Here is a 7,231-nt window from a genome sequence, read left to right as displayed (position 1 = left end):
AGATACATTATACAAAAAAAATGTACAGTTAAAAAATATAATCAAAATTAAATTGGTATAAGTAACGCGTGACCGCGTTCTTCTGCTTCCGTTCTTCTCAATTTTCAGGTAAATATAGAACGCTATATATGCCAGAAAAAAAAGGATAAAGTATTGAAATGCATGGATATAATATTATAGTATTTTTATTCCTGGCTGCAGAAATTAACCGTGTATATCCCTTTTCACTCATTGTTGCTGTTTTACGTTTGTCTTTCAGGTCGTAAATAACACACTTGTTCTCAGCACTGAAAAGGGAAACGTTAATTTTGAATTGTAAGGTGTATCAACAACTCTTCATCAGAAAATATATGCACTGGGATTAAAGTATTTAAAACAATTTAAAAAATTACAATACAATACAATACAATACAAATTTTATTTAAATACAATACAAACTTTATCTAAAGTCGGTGTTTATATTGTTCATGTGAGTTGTTTTCTATTGAAGATTGACTAAGATTGTGTTAAAATTTAGGGGAAAAAAGCTGTCAATGTTCTAATTTTCTAATGAAACTTACAATCATGTACAAGGATATGTGTTCTTTTCCACATAATTTTAAAGAGAAACGATACCGGGCCGACAAAACCAATTGGCCTCCCCTACAATAAATCAAGATTTTGATAAATCGTTTATTTAATCATCTGGTTTTGAGATGTTAGTTGAAATTATTAATGTATTTTAAGGTATTAAATGCTGATGTGAGTGATAACATAAAAACATATAATATTTAAAATAAGACAAAAATATTTCATTTTCTTTTTAACGGTCATGGGACTTTTCGTGGTCATGTGCTATATGCAATGATAAAATTTAAAATATCTTCTTCTAACTCAAGTTTAAATAGGATGTTAATTGTTTTATTTCTGATCTCAATGGTGTGAGAACGGACGTTTCCACTCAGAAACTTGATCTTGCTTGCAACATTCCTATTCATTGGAAAATTTTAGGTTTACCTTTTTTTTACTTTTGACGACAGAACCAACTATAAACAGCAGGCAAACTAGATATTCTAAATAAAATATTAGCGACATCATGCACACATGCTCACAAAGGCGTAGTAAATCTCTTTTGCTTGTTTTGGGTAAAATCTGAAAAGTAGATCCCTCGGAAGCATCGAGAAGGCGCTGTTGATCAACATTTTTTTTTCAGTTCAGTGGCTGTCAACCTAACCAGTATTCCTGGATTCCGAGTAAATAACACTAAATCTTGTTCGAAAGTAACTGCCAACTCATCCACAAGAACCAGAAGTTACACATGTTGTTGGACATTCTGAAATACTGGCCCCTTGTCGGCGGGGGATAGAAAATACCGGCTGTATCTCCATGCAGAGAGGTACCACTCCCTTGAAAATGGAGCCGCCCGTTTGCCGCGGATCGGGTAGGAGGGTTCTGGATGTTGAGGTGCCCCATAGCACCTCGGGAAAGTTATGCATATTTTTTTCTGTCGAGCCCGCTTGCGAAAGCAAAGACATAGTTGTCTAAATGACTGTTCGGTGTATGTGCGTGCGTGCGTGCGTCAGTACGTGCGTGCGTGCGTCCGTCCAAATTTGTTTGTCCAGACTATAACTTTGACATGCATGAAGCAATCTTGTTAATATTTAGCATGAAGGTTAACCTTAGTGAGACAGTGTGTCATGCGCAAATCCCAGGTTCCTATCTCAAAGGTGAAGGTCACAATTGGAGGTCAAATGTCATGTCAGATCTGGTCCGGCCCATAACTTTAACATGCATTGAGGAATCTTGTTTATATTTGGCAATAATGTTAACCTCAGTGAGACGGAATGACATGCGCAAATCCAAGGTTCCTGTCTTAAAGGTCAAGGTCGTAGTTGGAAAAAGGTCATGTCAGATCTGGTCCGGCCCATAACTTTGACATGCAATGAGGAATCTTGTTTATATTTGGCATGAATGTTCAACTCGGTGAGACTGACTCTATTTCAAAGGTTAAGGTCACAGTTAGGGATCAAACGGCGGACTCGACATGTTGCCCATGGGCATCTAGTATTTGTATGCGTTTCCTTGTCGTGGTGTGGATACCAATACACATCTTTGACCTCTTATTCGGTCTAAACGCTTACATCTACTTATTCTTCATGTTAAATTGCATCTGTGTTTTTCTACATTGCGCAATTATCTTTTTTTTCAAAATAACAATACACAAAATCAAATGTACTTTCCTTCTACTGTTATATTATACTGCGTGCAACAAACTTCATAGTACATAGAATTCGATGATATGGTAGAAGATGTAATTCCAGATACACCACCATGGACCCTTAATTCCCCTACAGTATTTTTTATATGAAAACTGCCTTTAGAATGTCTGAAACAAACCCTGAAATATTCAAGTCCAAATATAATGAAATCAAGTCAACTTAAAAGGTCTATTTTGCAATTTACACAGACGGTTCGAAAGATGATTCGAAAGGTGTCAGCCAACTTCATCAATCAAAATTACGTTTGCCAAATAACGCAACAATATTTTCAGCCGAGGCAAAAGCCATTGATTTAGCCCTAAATTTTTATATCAAAATATAGTGAAGAAAAAATATTATCTTTTCTGACTCACTTTCTGTTTTACAGTCAATTCATAACTGAAATATGGAAAATCCTTTCATTCAAAATATTCTTCTCAGGTTTCATGCACTATCTTTAAAAAAGTCTATCATATTTTGTTGGATTCCTAATCATGCTGGTATTCATGGAAACGAGGAGGCTGATACTGCAGCAAAGAAATCCCTTTCATTATCAAAATCTATTTTGAAATTACCATATACTGATTTTAGACCAAATGTGAACAAATACTTTTATATATCTAAATGGCAATCGTCATGGAACAATGCTTCTTTCAATAAACTTCATGATATTAATAAAATCTGTAAAAAGATCATTTGGAAGCAAAGAATGCAACCAAGAAGAATAATAGCAGACTCGGTCTGATTGAGTCCGTTCATTGGAGGTAATGACATGTGCAACACCTCTCACGCCCCCTAACACCGGCTTAAGCGGAACTCTATTACACATATGTTGAATGAACTCTATGATCCCAAAGGACCAGAAAATATAACAACACTGAAACCAAATACGGGGAGGCTTTTTACAGCCGTCACACGGCACTTAAAGAACGTTGTTGTGATAGTTAATAAAATCTGTAAACCTACTCTAGGGGAATGGCACAAAGAGAACAGATCTGTTCGCAGGGAGGAAGTTGTTCTTTCTCGTTGCCGAATAGGTCATACCCGTTTGACTCGTTCTTACCTTTTGAATAAAGAAGATCATTCTGAATGTGTACCATGTCAAACACCGCTAAGTATTAAACATATTTTGATCGATTTTGTGGACTTTGCTCCACAGCGCAGTACATACTATGACGTTCAATCTTTGAAAGAGTTTTTTGAAAAAGTTTCAGTCAAAAATATTTTATCTTTTTTTAAAGCAGATAGGGATTTATCAAAAAATCTGAACATTTCATACTTTTATTCACATCTTTTGCAATATTGTTTGCAATTGAAATTTTTAACACTATATATGTATATACATTTTTATATAAATGATGTTAGGTATGCTTTACAATTAATGTTTTCAATATAACTTCTTCATGGTGAATTATGATGTGTCGATTCGCCGTAAAACCCAATTCACTCACTCACTCTGAAATACAACATAAAACATGCATTCAGACTTGAACAAAATTGGCTAAACAAAACCTGCAAAAACGAATAAAAGATACTGGTGTGTGGGTTAAAAGTACATATCAATAAAACAGTCAACATTATGAATAAGGTCATGTATATACCGTTCAAGCGGAACCATTATAACCATGCCGGGGATGGACCTTACATTGAATGACGACAGACGACGGATACAGTTCATGTGAGCTTATGATAAAAGTTTTAAAACTTACTACATGTATAATTAAGGGATAAAGTTTCCAACGAAATATCCATGTTCCAAGATTTCACCCTTTCCAAAGCAAAACCCTACATCATTCTATGTACAAATATACGGACAGGTCAAACATAACAAGAGGCATAGACAGTGTAAAACTTGTAAATACCTGATGGTCATATTTGGCAACAATCTATTTTTGCTATGTTAGAATCACTACAGCTTTCACACAATATTATAACACTATAATACAGTTGAGCAGTGTAAAACGATTGCATGTTGCATTATCAATAGGTACTTTGTTTGGATACTACCATATTTTGCACGCACACACGCACGCATGCACAATATATATATCTAGTACGATCTGGTCCATAGGAACATTCTTTTGTTGATGATCAATGATCGTTTGATACCGGGTATATCTAACGGTACTTTACGGAATGAATAGAATTAGGTTCCCAAATACCAGGTATATAATGTGTAAATGTTTCAAACCTGCGAAAAGGTACCAATAAAAAATAAGTATGTATGAATTGTTTCGAAAACTGCAGGTCAGGAAAAAGTTCTCTTTCTAAACCGACTAACAAGGTGAATCGATATACACACCGGCTGGTAGTGGACAGCATAAATACATACAAAGTGGCTGGTAGAGGTCAGCATAAATACATATACACTGACTGGTAGTGGTCAGCATAAATACCTACGCATTGGCTGGAAGTGGTCAGCATAACTACATTCACACTGGCTGGTAGTGGTTAGCATAAATACATAAAAACTGACTGGTAGTGGTCAGCATAAATACATACACACTGGCTGGTAGTGGTCAGCATAAATACATACACACTGGCTGGTAGTGGTCAGCATAAATACATACACACTGACTGGTAGTGGTCAGCATAAATACATACACACTGGCTGGTAGTGGTCAGCATAAATACATACACACTGGCTGGTAGTGGTCAGCATAAATACATACACACTGACTGGTAGTGGTCAGCATAAATACATACACACTGACTGGTAGTGGTCAGCATAAATACATACACACTGGCTGGTAGTGGTCATACACACTGGCTGGTAGTAGTCAGCATAAATACAACCAGAACATCATGAGATATTATGAAAAAGAATTATGCAAAAAATTAATTCTTACCGCGTGTCGGTGTCTGACATGTATGACCACAACCGTTTGGGCAACATTTCTGACTGCTAGGACACTCATAGTCACTGGTGCATGCCTCTGCACAGATACCAAATCCCGTCGGTTTAGGACATGTTCCAGGTTCCTCTATAGAGAAAGTGTATCAAATAAAGCTATTATAACATATGAGCTGCATTGTATAAAACAAAATAAATTCAATTGTTGTACCACGCTTGAACAACGTAAGTCAAATCGCATTGAAGCCCATTAAGTCATGTATTTAACACATGAGACGTAATTACATCACCACCTTAGCACCGACGATGGTGGAACTCTTATCAGATAATATCATATGGTCTCGACGGGCCAAAAGGACAAAAGAGTATTATAAGTATAAGTTACTTTTTTCCGAGACCTTGCTACAGCCTAAAGACAGTAAACAGTTACTAAGATCTTTTAGACCCCAAAAATCGTATTTGAATATATGTACAATTATTTCGCGATATCTAGTAGTGTATATACCATGTTCGTAATAAACATGTGTGTGTATACAGTACAGTGTATTAGGTTATAAATATACATGTAGTACACACCTAAGACAAGGACATCAAAGAACTTTGTACTACAAATAAACAAGAGAGCCATGATGGCTCACCTAACCTAGTTCTTACCCCTGATATCCTACTATCTAATTTGACCTGAACTACATAAAGACAAACATTTCGACAATGTTTTGTATATATCAGGTGGATCTTTGACCAAGTATTTCAATGATTTGACCGAGTGTCATAGCTTTTGAACTCCGGTACCACTTTATGAACTTGATCAAGCTTTTATGAATACAAACATTCTGACAAGTATTAAGGATTTTCAAAGTCGCTGAAAATCTATTTTTGACCCATTTGAACAACTTCGAAAGAGGGGCTATCCAGAGATTATTTGTGTAAAGTGTCAGCATCAATTCAGTGGTTTTGGAGATGTTGATGAAAAGTGATCACGCCCTCTGGTTGCCATGTTGTTTGACTTAGAATAATTTGAACAATATTTGTAGAAGGTCACACAAGAACCATTTGTATAATTATTTTAAAATCGGGCTAGCAGTTTCAGACAAGAAGAATTTTAAAGTTTCCACTATATACTTATAGGGAAAAGTGAACACGCCTTCTGGCGGCCATGTTTTTTTGACGAATCTAAATAATTTGAACAACCTTGACTTAGGGTCACACAAGGACAATTTTGTGTAAAATTATTTTAAAATCGGGCTAGCAGTTTCATACAAGAAGATTTTTTTTTTAATTTCCACTATATACATAACGGGAAAACTGACCACGCCCACTGGCGGCCATTTTTTTTTTAGTTCAAAATTTATCATTTTATGATAGCACTTTTTTCCGTCCTGTATGGGATGCACAAAATCGTCTCATCTGTGGATTAAATAACAACAGCAGACTCTTATGAATTCAGTTACTCAAAACATCTAAACTGGGTTCATACTATCTCAGAATATTGAATTTTTGGAAGTTTGAAATGTGAGAACTGTTCTAAATTGTTACGTTTTAATTCGGTTTTGATAAATTATGCTGCATTCTTCAGATCTGTAAATCGGCTAATTTATTTCGTAAAATCACACCATATATACTGTATCCTTTCTCATTGATACTGTCATTGTTATTATGATATTAACGGTGCTGAAATTAGAATCTAAATAAGTAAGGACTTTTAACATAACTACAGTTCATTTAAATTTGATTTCATTGAAGTAAATAATACATACCAATTTCATGCGATGTAGACAGCGATGTCATCAGCATGTAAGTTAAGCCAAATAATATCAGCATCACTATTTATTTTTAAAAGCGAAACGTACTAAAAAACAGTTTCAACCTGCTCTCTCAAAACATATTTTGCCGACTGAAAGAGTTGCGTAAGTTTGGCTATGAGCTGTTGCATTAACTTATTATTTTATTTAACGCAGGTCAGGTAAGTATTGATCAGTCACAGTATTTAACAACTGCTGTTAAGAACTTGGTGTTGTCACGAAGACAAATCTAAATTCGATTGCTAGTTTTTTACATAAAACATAAATTACAAAATTATTTTCATTGAAATTTGTAAGGTGTGCGTAACGTTTTAAATTATATTTCACAACAGGGTTAT

At 35.2% G+C, this 7,231-nt stretch overlaps 1 long non-coding RNA gene across 1 annotated transcript; it reads right to left on the bottom strand.

Annotated features, from left to right (window-relative positions):
- Nucleotides 1-3,504: 3,504 nt before the first annotated feature.
- Nucleotides 3,505-7,014, bottom strand: LOC128559946 (uncharacterized). The gene is made up of 3 exons (XR_008372802.1): nt 6,849-7,014; nt 5,087-5,221; nt 3,505-3,693 (listed from the first exon to the last, which is right to left on the bottom strand). It is a non-coding gene; the product is annotated as an uncharacterized LOC128559946 (long non-coding RNA).
- Nucleotides 7,015-7,231: the final 217 nt, after the last annotated feature.

This window comes from Mercenaria mercenaria, chromosome 1 (assembly GCF_021730395.1).
Source record: "Mercenaria mercenaria strain notata chromosome 1, MADL_Memer_1, whole genome shotgun sequence".
In the NCBI taxonomy this organism is placed as follows: Eukaryota; Metazoa; Mollusca; class Bivalvia; order Venerida; family Veneridae; genus Mercenaria; species Mercenaria mercenaria.
The sequence above is the reverse complement of the archived record's forward strand: the minus strand, read 5'-3'. Positions and strand labels throughout refer to the sequence as shown.